Below are 22166 nucleotides of genomic sequence, written 5' to 3'. Positions count from 1 at the left end.
GGTCTGGTGATGCCCGGGGCAAATCTTGATTGTATGCCCCAAAGACTCAAGTATAAGGCCTAATATACTGAGAAATATTATGAGAAAGGAAAACATTTTGAATATATAAACACAGATGAAACATGAAATAAACGCTTTATTCGATTTTAATATAAATCAATCAAATTTATTAAGTTCTTTTCCCCAAATGATACCTCCTGTCACAAAACACCTGAACTACTTCACTTTTTACATCAGCTGTGAGAAATTCTTTTTCAATGCTTATTAAAGCCAGGTTGGTCAGTCGCTCCTGTGACATAGAAGACCTCAGATATATTTTTATTAATTTCAGTTTTGAAAATGACCTTTCACAGCTTGTGACTGAAAATGCGATTGTAAGCAGTAATCTGTATGAAACACACAGCGTCGGAAAGACATCCCTCCCATACTGCAGTAAAGACTCCAGAGCATCTTTAGGATCAGGGGGAACTCTATTTCCTCCAGCTCGAAGGAGCATCACAAAATCAATAATTTTGTCATATAACTGAATTGCAACCACATCATTGTCATAATAATTTGCAAAGTCTGAACATTCCTTTTTTAATTTCTCTCTTTCTTGTTCATCTTCAATCACTCCTGAATTCAAGTTCAGAAGAAAAGAAAATCGGTCACTGAGTCTTTGAAGACGGACACTGCGGTATTCAATTTCAGTTTTTAATCTGTTTACAATCTCTACCATTACTCTATTCATTTCTTCTTGTGCCGTCAGTCCACTATCTCTTGCTGACTCTCCAGGCATTATTCTTCTTCTCCTTGTTCGTGCAATTGGTATTCCCCAATTTTGACAATATTCATTGGCTAAATCTATTGCATTGTGGATAATTTCGTCATTCTTCAAATTCAAGATATGAATAAGTCCGCTCAGATCACAAGAAGCTTCATGGAACCCCATTTTCGGATCCTGCAAACGTTTTGAGACTTTATCCACTGATGATAAAACTGAGTACCAAAAATTTAATAAAGCTATAAACGGGAACTGTTGAATAGAGTTCAGTAGCGATCCTGCATCAGATTTAGTTTCCCTTGAAAATTCTCCTTCCAGCAGGTGTTGAAGGCTTGCAATAACGTTGTCACACTCTTCGTGGATTACTTGCACAGCATCATGGCTGGAACTCCATCTTGTGTCACACTGTCTTTTCACAGTCCGAGTGACAAATGATTTTAACACTTCCCAACGAGAAGTAGATGAAGAAAAAAAAGTAGAGTTTTTCTAGAATGCCAAAAAATGTAACAACAACAGGTTGCACCTCACTTGCATGGACACAGGACAAATTGAGGCTGTGGTTCTCGCAGTTCACAAACACAGCTTTTGGGTTAACTTCAAGAATTTTTTGTTGAACACCTCCTCTCACTCCAGCCATAACTGCTGTGTTATCATATGCTTGACCACGACAGTCATTCATGGAAATTTTGTCTTCTTCCAATTTTTCCTGAATTTTATTTACCAGGCTGACTGCATCTTTCTTGTTGACTTGAAAAAATCCCAGAAATGTCTCCTTTATTTCTACTTTTCTGTTTTCATCAATATGAATGTAACGCAGAATTTCAGAAACCTGATCTTCATGGGCAATATCTGGAGTTGAATCCAGCATTATGCTAAAATATTTTGCGTCCTTAATTTCGGAAATTATATTTTTCTTGACAGTTTCACCAAGAAGATTGATTATTTCGTTTTGAATTCTGTTGGACAAGTAGGTGACACTTTTTGGTTTCTCTTTCCCTCTCTGCAAGTGTTTTGCTAAGATGTCATCATATTTGGCCAAAAGTCTGATTGTTGCTAGAAAGTTTCCTGTATTTTCACTGACTGTCTCCCCTGGCTCTGATAACCCAGATATTCCTTCTCCTCGATGTCCACGATAGGCCAGATTCTGTTTTGCCAGAAAGGATATAACCTCGACAATCCGTTCAGTTATAGCTTTCCATCTTTTCTTTTCAGCAGACATTTGCTGTTGAAGTTCAGCATCTATCGTAGTTGAATGATGGAGTCGAACTACAAGGTTCAGGTATTCCCTCATGTCAGCTCTATGAGAAGGGCTTTTCTCATGGTCAGGTATTGTTGGATTTAATTTTCTCCAAGTGGAGAAACCGCCTTCCTTTCCAAAGTTTGACACAGACGACAAATGCTCCTTTGAAAACAAAAAGCAAACAAAACAGTAGCATGCTTTCCGATATGGAGAGTATAACAACCATTTTCTCTCCACAATTTCTCCGTTTGTGGAAACTTTATCAAACCACTGTTTGGAAAATGATCTCCCATCCTTCTCAGCAAATGGACCACTTTTATTATGATATCTTTCAGGGCCATGTTGTAATATTGTCATCTTCAAATGATCTGGAATCGGTTTCTTCAAACAGCCAAAATCGCTTCTTTGCAAAAATATGCAAATATCTTCTTTATTTTCTTCACATGGATCATCATCCTGACAACGAGACTGAGGAGAGAGAGTATTATGTTCTGACCGAGCTGAATCCGTATCAGAAAAATCCTTCTCTGCACCCACATCATCTTTTACTTCTCCAGCTCCTCCTACTTCTTCTTTACTTCTTTTTATCCATGCATCTAATGCCCCTCTTTGATGGGACTCTTCTTCGACTCTGGCCCTCTTTTTTTTCCTGTTCTGTGCTCCACTCGGTTGTACACGAAATACTCGTAACATTTCATTTTCTATCTCAAAAACCGTAAGACGCATGAGAAAATGGGAAGAAAATGGTAAACAATCGGTCAGTTGCAGACGGATAAACCATATTTCATTTCTTTGTTCCTTCGTATCAAATTATTTCACACTGATTCTCCACTGATAATTTTATGCAATTTATATCATAGACTTGCAAATTAGTGGTATCTGTATTCGAATATTAGCATGTTAAGGAATAAATGTCTCCTATTCCGAGATTAAATGCCATAGCAGTCCTCTGATCATCCAGGCTTCACTCTTACTACATCCCACGTAAATATTTCATTAAATATCGCCAAAAAACCTATAAAAACCGTAGTTGCACCTGTTCTAGAGCTATTCACTGACCTGAGTAGGTAAAAGAACTAATCTAGATGCACAAAAAGCTGAAGAAAAGACGAGTTATGACTCGAGGAAACGCAGGAACGAACAGCCACGTTTGCTTGTTGCTTTTGATGGTTGGACCACGTACATCATGCGCATGCGTGTGGGGGGGATGGGGAGAAGGACCATTTTCTCTAGACAGAAAGGGTACACCATGTTAAAGGAATAAAGGGCTAACAACTGCCTCTGCAGTGTGGTGAGCCTCCAAAAATTGATTTATCACCGCTGAAATTTTAAAATTACTATCTTATTTCCTTCTCTGGGGCAGCACGGTGGCCTAGTGGTTAGCACAACCGCCTCACGGAACTGAGGTCCCAGGTTCGATCCCGACTCTGGGTCAATGTCCGTGTGGAGTTTGCACATTCTCCCCGTGTCTGCGTTGGTTTCGCCCCCACAACCCAAAAAATGTGCAGAGTAGGTGGATTGGCCACGCTAAATTGCCCCTTAATTGAAAAACATAATTGGGTAATCTAAATTTTAAAAAAAATTTAAAAAAAAAAAAAAATTTTTTTTTTTTTTTTCCTTCTCTGATTGGATGCCCCCATCAAATGGATGCCCGGGGCCAACGCACCGTCGCCCCCCCCCCCCCCCCCTCTGCACGCCACTGCTCAATTCTCAGCAACATTTGACACTGAGCCATACAGGGAGATATCAGAGTAGGTTAACAAAAGCTTGTATACAAAGTAGGTTTTAAGGAGATTCTGAAAATAGGAAAGTGAAGGAGTGAGCAGGAGAGGTTTAAGGAAGAATTTCCACAGCTTGGCTCTCAGGCAACTGAAAAAACAGGCACCAGTCATCGTCATTAATATTGCAAATGCTAAGTACAGCATTGTGGCGCAGTGGGTTAGCCCTGCTGCCTCACAGCGCCGAGGTCCCAGGTTCGATCCCGGCTCTGGGTCACTGTCTGTGTAGAACTTGCACATTCTCCCCGTGTTTGCTCGGGTTTCGCCCCCACAACCCATCTTTGGTGGATTGGCCACGCTAAATTGCCCTTTAATTGGAAAAAATGAATTGGGTACTCTGAATTTATTTTTAAAAAAGCAAAAAATATTGAGAATGCTCATGACCATAACATGTAAGACGTAGAGCAAAGTAGGCCATTCGGCCCATCGAGTCTGCCCTGCCATTCCATGAAATGGTGGCTGATATGATATCCTCAATTCCACTTTCCCGTTTTATCCCCATAATTCCCTTGATCCCCTTCCTGATTAGCAATTGTCTATCTCAGTCTGAGTCCAGAATTAGATGAGAGTAAACATCTCAGTGGCTGGATGAGATGACAGAGATAGGGAGACACAACCCTGGAGGAAAAGGTGCTTCTTAAATGGGAAATTTTATAGGTCAGTAAGCCACTGGATTAACTCAATATTACAGGGGAGTTGAATGTGGGGGGTCATCTGAGGGTGCGTTAGGATAGTTGGGTCGAGTGGAGATAAAAGAATAGATTGGGTAGCACAAGTTGATAGCACTGTGGCTTCACAGCACCAGAGTCCGAGGTTCGATTCCCCGCTGGGCCACTGCCTGTGCGGAGTCTGCACGTTCTCCCCATGTCTACTTGGGTTTCCTCCGGGTGCTCCGGTTTCCTCCTACTGTCCCAAGATGTGCATGTTAGGTGGATTGGCCATGCAAAATTGCCCTTATTGTCCAAAAAGGTTAGATGGGGTTATTGGGTTACGTGGATAGGGTAGAAATAAGGGCTTAAGTGGGTCGGTGCAGACTCGATAGGCCGAATGGCCTCCTTCTGCACTCTATGTTCATGTCGGCCAAGGATGGCAGATTTTCTTTTCAGTTCATTCACGGGATGTGGGTGTCGCTGGCTGGGCCAGCATTCACTGCCCAGCCCTAATTGCCCTTGAACTGAGGGCATGTCAGAGCATTTTAAGGGTCAACCAGCTGACTGTGGATCTGGAGTCACATGTAGGCCAGACCAGGTAAGGATAGATTTCCTTCACTGAAGGACAGGAGTGAACCAGATGGGTCCTTATAACAATCAACATTGGCTGACCAAGCCACTCAGTTTAAGGGAAATTAGGGATGGGCAATAAATGTTGGCTCAGCCAGTGACTCCCACAAATCATAAAATATCACCCTGGAGTCTCCAGTCAGTCAATCCGGGAGAGTTGGCATCCGGTCCAGGCTCGCAGCGCATGCCATCGTGGTCATCAGTAGACTTCCAATGAATTAAAATGTTACCTTCTGCCTTGGTGAGATTCATGCCGGGGTCTCTAAAATCATTAGAACAGTAAAAAAGATTTTTGGGTCTCTGAAAAAAATAGTTGGCCCCTCAAGCCTGCTCCTACACACAAATTAGGAGTCGGCCCCTCGAGCCTGCTCCTTACATACAAACTAGGAGTCGGTCCCTCGAGCCAGCTCCTTACACACAAATTAGGAGTCGGCCCCTCGAGCCTGCTCCTTACGCACAAACTAGGCGTCGGCCCCTCGAGTGTGCTCCTTACACACAAACTAGGAGTCGGCCCCTCGAGCCTGCTCCTTACGTACAAACTAGGAGTCGGCCCCTCGAGCCTGCTCCTTACACACAAACTAGGAGTCGGCCCCTCGAGCCTGCTCCTTACATACAAACTAGGAGTCGGCCCCTCAAGCCTGCTCCTTACACACAAACTAGGAGTCGGCCCCTCGAGCCTGCTCCTTAATACAAACTAGGAGTCGGCCCCTCAAGCCTGCTCCTTACATACAAACTGGGAGTCGGCCCCTCGAGCCTGCTCCTACACACAAACTAGGAGTCGGCCCCTCAAGCCTGCTCCTTACATACAAACTAGGAGTCGGCCCCTCGAGCCTGCTCCTTACATACAAACTAGAAGTCGGCCCCTCGAGCCTGCTCCTTACGCACAAACTAGGAGTCGGTCCCTCGAGCCTGCTCCATCATTCAAAAATTTTAACCTCAACTCCACATTCCTGCCGACCCCGATAATCTTTCACCCTCTTGCTTATCAAAAATCTATCCATCACTGCCTTAAAAATATTCAAAGACAGGGCAGCACGGTGGTGCAGTGGTTAGCACTGCTGCCTCACGGCGCCGAGGTTCAAGGTTCGATCAAGGCTCTGGGTCTCTGTGTGGAGTTTGCACATTAACCCTGTAGTTGTGCAGGTTTCATCCCCCACAACCCAAAGATGTACAGAGTAGGCGGGTTGGTGACGCTAAATTGCCCCTTAATTGTTAATAAATGAATTGGGCACTTTAAATTTTTTTTTTAAAGTATTTACGGAATCTGCTTCCACTGCATTTTCAGGACAGAAGTTCCAAAGTCATAGAATCCCGACAGTGCAGAAGGAGCCCATTCGGCCCATCAGGTCTGCACCAACCCTCTGAAAGAGCACCCCACCCAGGCCCACCCCATCCATGCCCACTCCATCCTCATAACCCCACCTAACATCCACGTCCTTGGAGATGAAGTGGCAATTTAGAAAGGCCAAATCCACCTAACCTGGCCAATCCACCTAACCCGGCCAATCCACCTAACCCGGCCAATCCACCTAACCTGGCCAATCCACCCAACCCGGCCAATCCACCTAACCTGGCCAATCCACCTAACTTCGCTAATCCACCTCACCTGGCTAATCCACCTAACCCGGCCAATCCACCTAACCCGGCCAATCCACCTAACCCGGCCAATCCACCTAACCTGGCCAATCCACCCAACCCGGCCAATCCACCTAACCTGGCCAAATCCACCTAACCTGGCTAATCCACCTAACCTGGCCAATCCACCTAACCCGGCCAATCCACCCAACCCGGCCGATCCACCTAACCCGGCCGATCCACCTAACCCGGCCGATCCACCTAACCCGGCCGATCCACCTAACCTGGCTGATCCACCTAACCTGGCCGATCCACCTAACCTGGCCGATCCACCTAACCTGCACATCTATGAACTCTGTGAGGAATCCGGAGCACCCGGAGGAAACTCACACAGACACAGGGAGAACGTGCAAACTCCACAGTCACCCAGGGCCGGAATTGAACCTGGGTCCCTGGTGCTGTGAGGCAGCAGTGCTAACCACTGTGCCACCTCCTGTCTTACAACCCTCAAGAGAAAAAAATACCTTCATCTCCATCTGAAATGGGTGACCCCTTATTTTGCACCAGTGACGCCTTGTTCTAGATTCTCCCACAAGAGGAAACATCCTCTCCACATCCACCCTGTCAAAACCCCTCAGGATCTTGTATCGTTCAATGCAGGTTTTACCCAAAACTTTAAATCTGTGTCCTGACTGCTTGTACGATCAGTGAATGGAAACAGAGTTTCTCTGTCCACCTGATGGAAATCAGCCATAATCTTGTGTCCCTGAATCAAATCTCCCCTCAACCTCCTTTGCTGGAACCATTCTGGTAAATCTCCTCTGCACCTTCTCCAAGAACCTTCACATTCTTCCTGAAGAGTGGTGACCAGAGCTTTATAAAGATTCATAGAACGGAATTGGAGCCATAGAATTCCTACAGTGCAGAAGGAGGCCATTCGGCCCACCGAGTCTGCAGTGATTCTCGGAAAGGGCACCCTGCCTCGGCCCACACCCCTACCCTGTCCCTGTAACCTCATAGCCCCACCAGACCCGCACATCCCTGGACACTAAGGGACAATTTATCAAGGTCAATCCACCTAACTTTCCCTTCTTTGGACTGTTAGAGGAAACCTGAGCACCGGGTGGAAACCCACGCAGACATGGGGAGAAAGTGCAAACTCCACACACACAGTCACCAAGGCCGAAATTGAACCCGGGTCCCTCGCGCTGTGAGGCAGCAGTGCTAATAATCGTGCCACCAGAAGCATAGTTTTGGGATCAATATTACTGCTTATGAATAAAAGCAAATTACTGCGGATGCTGGAATCTGAAGCCAAAGAGAAAATGCTGGAACATCTCAGCAGGTCTGGCAGCATCTGTAGGGAGAGAAAAGAACTAACAAAGGACCATCTGGACTCAACATGAGATCTTTTCTCTCCCTACAGATGCTGCCAGACGTGCTGAGATGTTCCAGCATTATCTCTTCGGTTATTGTTTATGAAGCTCAAGATCGAATTAGCTTTGCCATCTATTCTCTTTAATATGACTTGCAGATGGACAAAATCCCTCTTCACCTCTTTCTCACTCCTCCCAAAGAGGCCAGTTGGGTTTTTGTGACAATCCAGCAGTTTTCATGGTCACTTTTTCCCAGTGCCGGCCCCACAAATGACCATATTCATTCAGCTCAATTTCACAACCTGCCTTTGTGTTTTTGTGGGTTCTCACTCACTCCCTATTTTCTGTTTTCAATCAGTTTCACAGGGTGTTCGAAGGGGAGGCTTCAAAGTCCGGAAACTCAAACCAAGCATCACATCAGGATCTGACAGAGCCCTCAATTTATCATATCCGGAATATCACCGGATTTTGAACATGGAAGGAAAAAGCATCGTTCACAGTGGGGAGAAACCGTACACATCATCAGGCCCCATGAGACAGAAATGCAGCCGCACTGAGGAGAAACCGTGGAAATGTGCGGACTGTGGGAAAGGATTCATTTACCCATCCAAGCTGGAAACTCATCGACGTGTTCACACTGGGGAGAGACCGTTCACCTGCTCCACGTGTGGGAAGGGATTCACTGAGTCATCCACACTGCGGAAACACCAGCGTGTTCACACTGGGGAGAGACCGTTCACCTGCTCCACGTGTGGGAAGGGATTCACTGAGTCATCCACACTGCGGAAACACCAGCGTGTTCACACTGGGGAGAGACCGTTCACCTGCATCGAGTGTGGGAAGGGATTCACTGACTCATCCACACTGCGGAAACACCAGCGAGTTCACACTCTGGAGAGACCGTTCACCTGCTCCACGTGTGGGAAGGGATTCACTGAGTCATCCACACTGCGGAAACACCAGCGTGTTCACACTGGGGAGAGACCGTTCACCTGCATCGAGTGTGGGAAGGGATTCACTGACTCATCCACACTGCGGAAACACCAGCGTGTTCACACTGGGGAGAGACCGTTCACCTGCACCGAGTGTGGGAAGGGATTCACTCGGTCATCCCACCTGCTGATTCACCAGCGAGTTCACACTGGGGAGAGACCATTCACCTGCTCCACATGTGGGAAGGGATTCACTCAGTCATCCCACCTGCTGATTCACCAGCGAGTTCACACTGGGGAGAGACCGTTCACCTGCTCCGTGTGTGGGAAGGGATTCACTTGGTCATCCCACCTGCTGAGACACCAGCGGGTTCACACTGGGGAGAGACCATTCACCTGCTCCACGTGTGGGAAGGGATTCACTCAATCATCCAACCTGCTGAGTCACCAGCGTGTTCACACTGGGGAGAGACTGTTCACCCGCATCGAGTGTGGGAAGGGATTCACTGAGTCATCCACACTGCGGAAACACCAGCGAGTTCACACTGGGGAGAGACCATTCACCTGCTCCACGTGTGGGAAGGGATTCACTCAATCATCCAACCTGCTGAGTCACCAGCGAGTTCACACTGGGGAGAGACCATTCACCTGCATCGAGTGTGGGAAGGGATTCACTTTGTCATCCCACCTGCTGAGTCACCAGCGTGTTCACACTGGGGAGAGACCGTTCACCTGCTCCACGTGTGGGAAGGGATTCACTCTGTCATCCCACCTGCTGAGACATCACCGAGGCCACAAGTAACCACAGTGATTGGATTTTGCTGTGAACTCACATTCAGGACTGAACCATGTTCATTTGGGTCTCTTTCTGCTGATAACAAACTCCGGCCCATTTACAGGGGCTAATATTCTGGCTGAAAGTTAAATAAATTAGAATTATGTTAAATTCAGTGTTGAAATGTTTTAATATCTCTGACACAAGTTAGTTCCTTTTGAAGTACTCTCGCTCTCCCCTCACCTCCAACAAGATGTGTGAGGAGCTTGCGGAGCTTCTTTGTGACTGAGATTGAGTAAATCCGATCAGCTGCCTCTGCTGCTTCCCTCCCTTCCACGAGCCCACCGGACCGAACTGTCTCTAAATTTCATCCTTGTGACTTCTGGTGGCGGCCATGGAGTAGGAGGTCGCGCATTTGGGAGCTCCCGCTCGTGACGGACCCTTTGAACCTTTTCTCCCGATTTGTTTCGGAATTCTATTAGAAACATCGGTGGAGAGTGAGACAGTGAGGAGAAATCCCCACCAGTATGTGGAGCCGTGGACCAGAAATGGTCGTCCAAGAAGAAGGAAGTGCAGTGGGGGAGGGGGTGGTGAGCAGGTGGTAAGTTTGTTAAGGGGGGTTGGGATTCTTGTGCTGCTAAGAGTGGGGCGGAGGGGGAAGAGGGAGCTGCTCTGCTGACAGAGGAGAAACTGTTGCTGAGAGACAAAAGGGGAGGTCGAGGACAGTGAATGCCCGAAGTCGGGCCAATGGAGGTGAGGGACACGAGCTGGAGGCTGGCCTAAGAAGGGTGATCAGTACATGGAACGTTAGAGGGCTGAATGGGCTGGTTAAGAGGGCTCACATGTTCACACATTTGAAGGGATTGAAGAAGAAAGTGGCAATGTTACAGGAGACACACCTGAGAGCAATAGATCAGACCAGATTTAGGAAGGGATGGGTCAGCCAAGTATTTCATTTCAGTGCTGGACTCTTAAGACGAGGGGGGGGGTCGCCATCCTGATCAACAAACGGGTGGCATTTGAGGCAGGGAGAATAGTGGTGGACGTAGGGGCAAGTTCATCATGGTGAGGGGGGGGGGGGGTTGAGGTCAACGACAGGGAGGGTGCCAGCAGTAGCGAAGGAACTAAAGGGGTTCATGGAGTAAATTGGGGGGGGGGGGGGGGAAAGAGATCCGTGGAGGTTCGGACGGCCAAGAGTGAAGGAATTTTCTTTTTTTCTCCCATGTGCACAAAGCGTACTGCCGGATCGACTTCTTTATTCTGAGCATAGTTCTGCTGGTGGGGGTGGTTGATACCAAATATTCGGCAATTGCTCTGTCGGACCATGCCCCACATTGGGTGGATTTACGGGTGAGTAAGGAGAGAGGCCAGCGCCCGCAATGGAGGTTGGGTGTGGGACTGTTAGCGGATGAGGGGGTGTGCGGGCGGGTGAGGGAATCTATCCAGAACTATTTGGAAATAAATGACACGGGAGTGTCTCGGCAGCAACGGTTTGGGAAGCGCTGAAGGCAGTGGTTAGGGGGGAGTTAATGTCGATACAGACCCATAGGGAAAAGGTGGAGCGAGCAGAGAGGGATAGGATAGTTGGGGAAATACTCCAGGTGGACAGGACATATCCGGAGGCGGGGTTATTGAAGGAGTGGCAGGGGCTACAAATGGAGTTTGAGCTGTTATCTGGAGGGAAGGCGGAGGAGCAACTGAGGAAGGCGAGGGGGGAGCGGTATACGAGTATGGTGAGAAGGCCAGTACGATGCTAGCGCACGAGCTGAGGAAAAGGGAGGCGGCCAGGGAGCTTGGAAGAGTGAAGGACAGAGGTGGGAACCCGGACTTGGACCCAGCAGGGGTGAACGGGGTGTTTAAGGAGTTTTATAGCAAGTTATATGAGTCGGAACCCCAGCTGGGGTAGAGGGGATGAGGCAGTTTCTGGGTGAGTTGAAGTCCGAAGGAAGGGCTGGTGGAGGGGTCGGGAGCCCCGATTGGAATTGAAGGCCCCGGGACCGGACAGCTACTCAGTGGAATTTTATAACAAGTTCTCGGAGATGCTGGGCCCGTTGCTGGTGAGGGTATTTAATAAGGCAAGGGAGCAGGGTGCCCACCCCCCAACAATGTCACAGGCCTCGATCCTGAAGCGGGAGAAGGACCCTGAGCAATGCGGGTCAGATAGGCCAATCTCCCTATTGAATGTGGATGCCAAACTGTTGGCCAGAATATTGGCCTCAAGGCTAGAGGGCTGTGTCCTTGAGGTGATAAGGGAAGACCAGACGGGGTTTGTGAAGGGCAGGCAACTTACGGCCAATGTCAGAAGCCTCTTAAACGTTATGAGAGGTGGGAGAGGGAAAGGTATCGGATATCTACAAAGAACTCATGGAGTCGGGGGAAACTCAGATAGAGGAGCTAAAGGGCAAATTGGAAGAGGAACTCTGGGGAGGGATAGAGGCAGGTCTGTGGGCGGATGCCTTGAGCAGAGTCAATACGTCCTCATCATGTGCCAGGCTCAGCCTGATACAATTTATGGTCGTTCACAGGGCAGACATTTAAAAACCAATTTAGATTACCCAATTTATTTTTTCCAAATAAGGGCAATTTAGCGTGGCCAATCCACCTAGTCGACACATCTTGGGGTTGTGGAGGCGAAACCCACGCAAACACAGGCAGAATGTACAAACTCCACACGGACAGTGACCCAGGGCCGGGATCGAACCTGGGACTTTGGCGCCTGAGGCAGCAATTCTAACCACTGTGCCATCGTGCTGCCCCGTTCACCGGGCACACATGCTGGTGGCCCGGATGAGCAGGTTTTTTGGGGTAGAGGAGAGGTGTGCCGGGGGGGGGGGGGGGGGGGGGGGGGGGTAACAGCAAGTCTTGTCCATATGTTCTGGGCCTGCCTGAAGCTGGGGGAATTTGCAGATGTCATGTCCACGGCCCTAAAAACACGGGTGGTGCTGAGCCCAGAGGTGGCGGATTTTGGAGTGTCGGCAGTCCAGGGGGGCGAGAGAGGCTGATGTCTTGGCCTTTGCCTCCCTGGTAGCCCGGAGACGGATATTGCTGGCGTGGAGGGACTCAAAGCCCCCGGAATCAGAGATCTGGGTTAGCGACGTGGCTGGATTTCTCAGACTTGAAAAATCAAGTTTGCCCTCGGAGGGTCAACGCGAGGGTTCATCAGGAGGTGGCAGCCGTTTGTCGACTTCTTTAGAGAAAATTAACTGTCAGCAGAGGCAAAAAACTTAAAGGGGGATAGTTAGGCTATTCTCTGTTGAGAGTAGGAGGGACTTGTTAGGGATGGTGATGATTTATGCACAATGTTTTATGTGGATTTGCATTGTTTACTGTTGTCACTTACTATTATAAAATTACAAAACCTTAACAAAATGTATTTTTTTAAAAATCGACATCACCAAAATCAGATCATCTGCACATTGTCACATTGCTGTGTGTGGGATCTTGCTTTGTGGAAATTGGCTGCTGCATTTCCTCTAACAGTGACGTCACTTCCGAAGCTCTTTGGGACAAGCTGTGGTTGTGAAAGGCGCTACAGAAGTGCAAGTTTTAAATTGAAGATTGATGCTTTCTGATCCTTAATTGATTTCAGACATCCTCGATTAATAGATTTGCTTTGGTTCGGACTAGACTTTAACCAATTAAAGCAAAGACGAAATTCTGGACAGTAAATTTTAAAAGGAGTTTTTTAAAGACAAGCTTTACTGACTGACTTGAAGACATTAACGTTTACAACTTCATGCAGGTGATCAGTCTGTGGAAGCGTAACCCTCCCTGGCTCCTCCGTTGACAGTAATTTCTTTGGAACTCGGCCTCGAGAGTCTTCCGTACTTGACCATCAAGGAAGGCCTTCGGAACGTCGACCTTTATCCCCAAAGTGACCATTACCTCATGTCAGAGTTGGGCCTGTTGTAACATGACCATTGGTGAATTGGGCACTAGTTTAATTTAATTGGATCTTTAATTACTGACACCACCTTCTCTCATTACCTTTGACAGGAATACAATTGAACAGTTTCATACTATCCCTTTATCTGATTCTGTACAACCCCTTATTCAAACAGTTTCAAATGTTGAGGCTAATCAGAGTTGGAAGGTCTCCCTTGCCGGTACATTTATCCTCATCGCACATTCTTTATATACACAGCGATTAAGCTTTTATATTTTTACAACAAATAAAACTCAGACTTTTACTAGAACTACCGATTCATTATTGTTTAATTAATTGTAACTCAATTAAGGATCACAACTTATTTAATCATGTTACAGACTGGTAGCTAATTAATACATTAATATTTAATTTATACATTTGGTTTATACACACACTGGTTATCTACTGAGTAGTACTACACTCAGTATGCTTCACACGGTGTCTATGTCTATGTATTTACACTGTGTATTTATCGGATGTCCTAGATTGTTTCATGTCTGGAACGATCTGTCTGGACTGTAGGCAGAACAATACTTTTCACTGTACCTCGGTACACCTGACAATAAATCAAATCCAATCAAAGAGACAGTTTCTGACCAATGTTCAAATTGAACAATGAGCCTTCTTAAAAATTATTCATTCCTGGGAGGTGGGCTTCACTGGCTGGACCAGCATTTACTGCTCATTCCAATGCCCTTGAACTGTGTGTCTTGTGAAGCTATTTCAAGGGACACTTACAAATCAACCACCATTGCTGCAGATCTGGAGTCACGTGTCGGCCAGGCCACGTAGAATGGCCATAAATTAGGAGAGGGGAATGTGCAACAGGACCTGGGTATCCTCGTACACCAGTCACTGAAGGTAAACATGTAGCTACAGCAGGCGGTAAAGAAGGCAAATGCTATGCTGGCCTTCATTGTGAGTGGATTCGAGGACAGGAGCAGGGATATCATGCAGCAATTGTGCAGGGCCTTGGCGAGGCCGTACCTGGAATATTGTGAGCAGTTTTGGTCTCCTTATCGGAGGAAGGATCTTCTTGCTTGAGAGGGAGTGCAGCGGAGGTTTACCAGACTGATTCTTGGGATGGTGGGACTGACGTATGAGAAATTGAATCAGTTAGGATTGTATTCTCTGGCTTTCAGAAGAATGAGGGGGGCTCTCATAGAAACCTATAATACATATAGATACATAGAAGACATGAGGCCTTTTGAGCCTGCTCCGCCTTTTATCATGATCATAGCTGATCATCCAACTCAATATCCTAATCCTGCTTTCTCCCCAAAGCCTTCGATCCCATTCTTCCGAAGTGCTATATCCAGCCGCCTCTTGAATATATTCAATGTTTTAGCATCAACTACTTCCTGTGGTAATGAATTCCACAGGCGCACCACTCTTTGGGTGAAGGAATGTCTCCTCATCTCTGTCCGAAATGGTTTACCCTGAATCCTCAGGCCCCTGAATTGGAAAAAATGAATCTCAGAACCCCTGGTTCTGGACACACCCATCATTGGTAACATCTTCCCTGCACCTCCTATCTAGTCCTGTTAGAATTTTAAAGTCTCTATGAGATCCCCCCTCATTCTTCTGAACTCCAGCGAGAACAATCCCAACCTCGTCGATCTCTCCTCATATGACAGTCCTGCCATCCCTGGAATCAGCCTGGTAAACCTTTGCTGCACTCCCTCGAAAGCAAGAACACCCTTCCTCAGAGAAGGAGACCAAAACTGCACACAGTATTCTCGGTGTGGTCTCATCAAGGCCCTGTGCAATTGCAGCAACACATCCCTGCTTCTGTACTCTAAACCTCTCGGAATGAAGGCCAACATACCATTAGCCGGGGCGGCATGTGGCGCAGTGGTTAGCACTGGGACTGCGACGCTAAGGACCCAGGTTTGAATCCCGGCCCTGGGTCACTGTGGCGTTTGCACATTCTCCCCATGTCTGCTTGGGTTTCAGCCCCACAACTCAAAGATGTGCAGGTTAGGTGTATTGGCTATGCTAAATTGCCCCGTAATTGGAGAAAAAAATAATTGAGTACTCTATTTATCTTAAACAAAACATACCATTAACCTTGTTGACCGCCTGCTGCACCTGCATGCTTACCTTCAGCAACTGGTGCACAAGGACACCCAGGTCCCGCTGCACACTTCCCTCTCCCAATTTACAACCATCCAGGTAGTAATCTGCCTTCCTGTTTTTGCTTCCAAAGTGAATAACCTCACACTTATCCAAATTATACTGCATCTGCCATTGATTTGCCCACTCGCCCAACCTGTCCAGATCATGCTGCAGGATCCCTGCATCCTCGTCACAGTTCACCGTCCCACCCAACTTGGTATCATCTGCGAACTTTGAGATGTTACATTTTGTTCCCTCATCCAAATTATTAATATATATTGTGAATAGCTGGGGTCCCAGCACCAATCCCTGTGGTACCCCACTAGTTACTGCCTGCCAATTTGAAAAGGACCAATTAATTCCTACTCTTTGTTTCCTCTCTGCCAACCAGTTTTCTATCCACCTCAATACACTTCTCCCAATCCCATGCGCTTTAATTCTGCACAATAATCTCTTAGGCAGGACTTTGTCAAACGCCTTCTGAAAGTCCAGATATACCACATCGACTGGCTCCCCCTTGTCAACTGTACTGGTTACATCTTCAAAGAATTCCAACAGATTTGTCAAGCATGATTTCCCCTTCATAAATCCATGCCGACTCTGACTGATCCTGCCACTACTTTCCAAATGTTCCGCTACAAAGCCCTTGATAATGGATTCAAGAATTTTCCCCACTACCGATATTAGGCTTACTGGTCCATAATTCCCTGCTTTCTCTCTACAGAACCAAAGTATGTATTCAATTGCTCAGCCATTTCTTTGCCCCTTATTAAGCATTCCCCTGTTTCTGTCTGTAGGGGGCCTACATTTCTCTTTACCAATCTCTTTCTCTTCACATATAGAAACTCTGAGTGTCAGTCTTTATGTTCCCTGCAAGCTTACTTTCATACTGTACTTTCCCCTTCTGAATCAATCCCGTTGTCCTACTTTGCTGAATTCTAAACTGCACCCAATCCTCAGACCTATTATTTTTCTTGGCCAATCTGTATGCTTCTTCCTTGGATCGCATACTATTTCTAATTTCCTTTGTAAGCCATGGATTGGCCCTCTTACCCATTTTGCTTTTGTGCCAGACAGGAATCAACAGTTGGTGTAGTTCCCCCATACGGTCCTTGAATGTTTGCCGTTGCCTATCCACTGTCATCCCTTTAAGTAACTCTCCATAATCTATCAAGGCCAACTCATGCCTCATATCTTCATAGTTCCCTTTATTAAGATTCAGCACCCAAGTCGCCGAATCAACAACTTCACTCTCCATCGTGATAAAAATTATCATGTTATGATCGCTCATAATATTCTAACAGGACTTGATTTTCCTGATGGTGGGAGTGTACAGAATAAGAAGTCGCAATCTGAGGATACGGGGAGACCATTTAGACACAGATGAGGAGAAATTTCTTCAACGTCAGAGTGGTGACCCTGTGGAATTTTTTAACATGGGAAATAGTTGAGGCCAATACATTGTATGTTTTCAACAAACAATTAGATATAGCGCTGAGGGCGAAGGGGATTTAAGGATATGGAGGGGAAAGCGGGATTTAGATATTGAGTGGGATGATAAACCATTATCATAATGAATGGCATAGCAGGCGCAAAGGGCCAAATGGCCTTTTCCTGCGCCTATTTTCTATGTAATCCTTCCCACACTAAGAGCAGGTGAATGGTCTCTCCCCAGTGTGAACTCGCTGGTGTGTCTGCAGACTGGATAACTGTGTGAATCCATTCCCACAGAGGGAGCAGGTGAATGGCTTCTCCCCAGTGTGAACTCGCTGATGTCTCTGCAGGATGGATGAATCAATAAATCCCTTCCCACACTGAGGGCAGGTGAATGGCTTCTCCCCAGTGTGAATTCGCTGGTGTGTCTGCAGGGTGGATAACTGAGTGAATCCCTTCCCACATTGAGAGCAGGTGAATGGCCTCTCCCCAGTGTGAAGTCGTTGGTGTCTCCGCAGGGTGGATGCATCAATAAATCCCTTCCCACACTGAGCGCAGGTGAATGGCCTCTCCCCAGTGTGAACTCGCTGATGTTTCCGCAGGGTGGATGCATCAATAAATCCCTTCCCACACTGAGAGCAGGTGAATGGCCTTTCCCCAGTGTGAAGTCGTTGGTGTCTCTGCAGGGTGGATGAATCGCTGAATCCCTTCCCACACTGAGAGCAGGTGAATGGCTTCTCCCCAGTGTGAACTCGCTGATGTCTCTGCAGGGTGGATGAATCAATGAATCCCTTCCCACACTGAGAGCAGATGAATGGCCTCTCGCCAGTATGAATTCGTTGATGTTTCCGCAGGATGGATGAATCAATGAATCCCTTCCCACACTGTGCGCAGGTGAATGGCCTCTCCCCAGTGTGAACTCGCTGATGTCTCCGCAGGGCGGATGAATCAATGAATCCTTTCCCACATTGCGAACAGGTGAATGGCCTCTCCCGAGTGTGAACTCGCTGATGTTTCTGCAGAGTGAATGAAGCACGGAATCTCTGCCCACACTGAGAGCAGGTGAATGGCTTCTCCCCAGTGTGAACTCGCTGGTGTGACTGCAAGGTGGATGAATCAATAAATCCCTTCCCACACTGAGAGCAGTTGAATGGCCTCACCCCCGTGTGAATTCGCTGATGTTTCCGTAGGCTGGATGAATCAATGAATCCCTTCCCACACTGAGAGCAGGTGAATGGCCTCTCCCCAGTGTGAACCCGCTGATGTCTCCGCAGGATGAATAGAGCACGGAATCCCTTCCCACATTGAGAGCAGGTGAATGGCCTCTCCCCAGTATGAACCCGCTGGTGTGACTGCAGGTAAGATAACTGAGTGAATCCCTTCCCACATTGAGAGCAGATGAATGGTTTCTCCGCAGTATGAACTTGCTGGTGTGTCTGCAGGTGAGATAACTGAGTGAATCCCTTCCCACACTGAGAGCAGGTGAACGGCCTCTCCCCAGTGTGACTGCGTTGATGAATCTCCAGCTTAGATGGGACTCTGTATCTCTTTCCACAGTCCCCACATTTCCACGGTTTCTCCATGTTTTGGGTCTCCTCGTGTCTCTCCCGATTGGAAAATCAGCGGAAGCCTTGTCTGTACACGGAACATGTGCACTGTCTCTCCTCACTGTGAATAGCGTGATGGTTTTTCAGGCTGTGTAACCAGTTGAAGCTCTTTCCACAATCAGTTCACTGGAACACTCTCACTCGGGTGCGTGTTGTGTGGGTCTCGGTGCTTTTCCAGTCACACTCATGTTTAAAATCTTTTGAACCTGACAGATCGGACAAACATTTCTCCTTCTCACCAATGATATTCAGAGCCCGTTGTTTTCAGATGAGAAGGAATTGAGCGAGTTTGTCACATCGAGACGTGATGTTTGAGATTTCTGTCTATAATTCCTCCTCTTCCAGTATCCTTTAAAAACAATTTACAAAAGTCTTCATTGTTAGTTCAGGATAGTAATGCAGAACAGACAACTCCACTTCCTCTCTCATTCTCCAAAAGCTGTAAATCTCCATCCCACACAATCTCCCTCCATTCTCACTCTGCTGTATGTACTGTTCACTCTCCCAATTCTCCTGAAGATGCTGATTCATGCTGATTGACACATTCAAGGTCAGCTCACTGCTTCCTGAACAGGACACAGAGATTATAATACGAGCAAAAGTAGGCCATTCGGCCCGCCGAGTCTGCTCAACGAGACAATAAGACCCTTGGACGATCTACCTCAGCACCATTTTCCCACACAATCCCCATATCTGTCAATATCTTGAATATCTGGAAACCTATCAATATTTGTCTTGAACATACTTGGTGACTGAGGCTCCATATTCCTCTGGGGTAGGGAACTCAGAAGCTTCACCACATCCTCAAATGAAGAAATCCCGCTTATTCTCAGCTTTTACTCTATTTTCCTATCTGTTCCCCATAACCCTTAACTCCATTGACAATAAAATATCTGTCAAACTTGTGCTTCAATATATTCAATGACCCCCAGATACAACTGGTCCCTGTGGAAGGGAAATCCAAAGACTAACAACCCTCTGAGGGAAGAGATGACTGGAAATCTATAATGTAGCTAGTCTGATATTACAATACGAGAAGTAATTATACGTTTACTTTATTACAGAACCGCAAATAATATATCAAATCTGTTCCATATAGGAACACGAGACATATCTCTGTCCATTATAATGTCCCTTGAAATGTCAGCCATCCCCTGGGGAACTCACCCCTTTAATTGAGAACATTAGGAAAGAGACAATTCTTTTTAAAAATAAATTTAGAGTAAGCAATTTTTTTTTCCAATTAATGTGCAATTTAGCATGGCCAATCCACTTACCCTGCACATCTTTGGGTTGTGGAGGTGAGATCACGCAGACACGGGGAGAATGTGCAAACTCCACATGGACAGTGACCTGGGCAGGGATCGAACCTAGGTCCTCGGTGCCATGAGGCAGCAGTGCTAACCACTGCACCACCATGCCGCCGACAGGAAACGATTTTCACCAGACAGGCTGGTGAATGGGAGTGAGAAGGGGGTGAAGCTGCAGCGGTTGAACCAGTTTTGGCTGGTTTGACAAGCTGAGCTTCTCGGTCGGAACCTGGAAGGTTGGGTTTGGATTCAATTTGTGTGCCTCGGTCGGGCGCTGATGGGAAATGGGAGGGGGGTGGTGGTTGGATGGGTTTGCTAGCTGATGACTATCAAACTGTTTTTGTTTTACTCTGAGGGTATAGGTGTGTGTGGCTGTCATCTTTGTGGACCCTTGGCCCGTACTTTTTGAAGAATTACTGGATAGTTCCTTAAGGCTGATTCCGTGATGGGGAAGGGGAGGCGGGAGACCCCTGATTCGGGGCTGGTCACCTGGAACGTAAGGGGTTTGGGTGGACCAGTGAAGAGGTTAAGGCCAAGCTAAATTGCGCTTAGTGTGCAAAATTGCCCTCAGTGTTGGGTGGGGTTACTGTGTTTTGGGGATAGGGTGGGAATGTGGGCTTGGGTAGGGTGCTCTTTCCAAGAGCCGGTGGAGACCCGATGGGCTGAATGGCCTCCTTCTGCACTGTAAATTCTATGATTCCAGACCAGACTGCGGAAGGGTGAGCCAAGTGTTTCACTCGATCTTTGACAAAGGGCTCGAGGTGTTGTAATTCTAATCAATACACTTGTCCCTCTTTCATTCACTATGATTGGCTTCCTTTTCTTTCCATCTCTTCCACCGCTTTGCATCATCAATAAGACATTGGGATTCAAAGACTAATCCAGTTTGATGGACAAGTTGTCTCCATTCTGAACAATGGGGAACAAGCCCCTCCCACTTATTGAAACTTCACCTCGACAAAGATGAGAAACGCGCATGCGCCCTGAGCACATCCAATAAAGATGGCGGCCGTCAATCCGAGCCGAATATGAGGAGCTGCAGCTCCGCTCGGTACAAACTGGGTCCGGTAACTTTTCCGAGGTTTGCAGCTTACAATAACTTAACACAACGTTTCCGCCCATCCCCGCGATCTCTCGCTCCCTCCATATTGCTAAACGCCCCTTACGAATTCCGGATCTGAAGACACAGCCTTTCTCCTCCGCCATTACCCACACTGCGCATGCTTCAACCACAGCAGGCCCCGCCCCTCATTCACTCCGATTGGTTGGTGGAAAGCCGCTCCCGGTCGGTCCTCCAGTCCCGCCCCTCCTCTTCCTATTGGTCCGGAGCTGCCGTCAATCACCCGGACATTGTGACGGTAAGAGCGGCCACAGGCTCAGGCTGACTGGCTGATTGTCCAATAATAACAGTGAGAGTCTCAGTGGGACAATCAGACAATAATAGTGGAGATGGGGCCCAGAGGGGAAACAGAAAAGGATTCACTCACTTTGAGAGTGACAAACACAGTATCTTTCCAGTAATAAGTCAGACTGTAGTGTGTGAGTGAACATATCAGGGGCTGGTTTAGCTTACTCAGCTAAATCGCTGGCTTTTCAAGCAGGCCAGCAGCACGGTTCGATTTCTGTACCTGCCTCCCCGGACAGGCGCCGGAATGTGGCGACTAGGGGCTTTTCACAGTAACTTCATTGAAGCCTACTCGTGATAATAAGTGATTTTCATTTAATTTCATTTTCATTTTCATATCATTAGATCGAATGTAGAATCATGTAGCAGCATGGTAGCATTGTGGATAGCACAATCGCTTCACGGCTCCAGGGTCCCAGGTTCGATTCCGGCTTGGGTCACTGTCTGTGCGGAGTCTGCACGTCCTCCCCGTGTGTGCGTGGGTTTCCTCCGGGTGCTCCGGTTTCCCCCCACAGTCCAAAGATGTGCAGGTTAGGTGGATTGGCCATGATAAATTGCCCTTAGTGTCCTTTAGTGTTGGGTGGGGTTACTGGGTTAAGGGGATAGGGTGGTGGTGTTAACCTTGGGTAGGGTGCTCTTTCCAGG

Source organism: Scyliorhinus canicula, unplaced genomic scaffold (assembly GCF_902713615.1).
Source record: "Scyliorhinus canicula unplaced genomic scaffold, sScyCan1.1, whole genome shotgun sequence".
NCBI lineage: Eukaryota > Metazoa > Chordata > Chondrichthyes > Carcharhiniformes > Scyliorhinidae > Scyliorhinus > Scyliorhinus canicula.
This window is presented reverse-complemented; position numbering follows the sequence as displayed.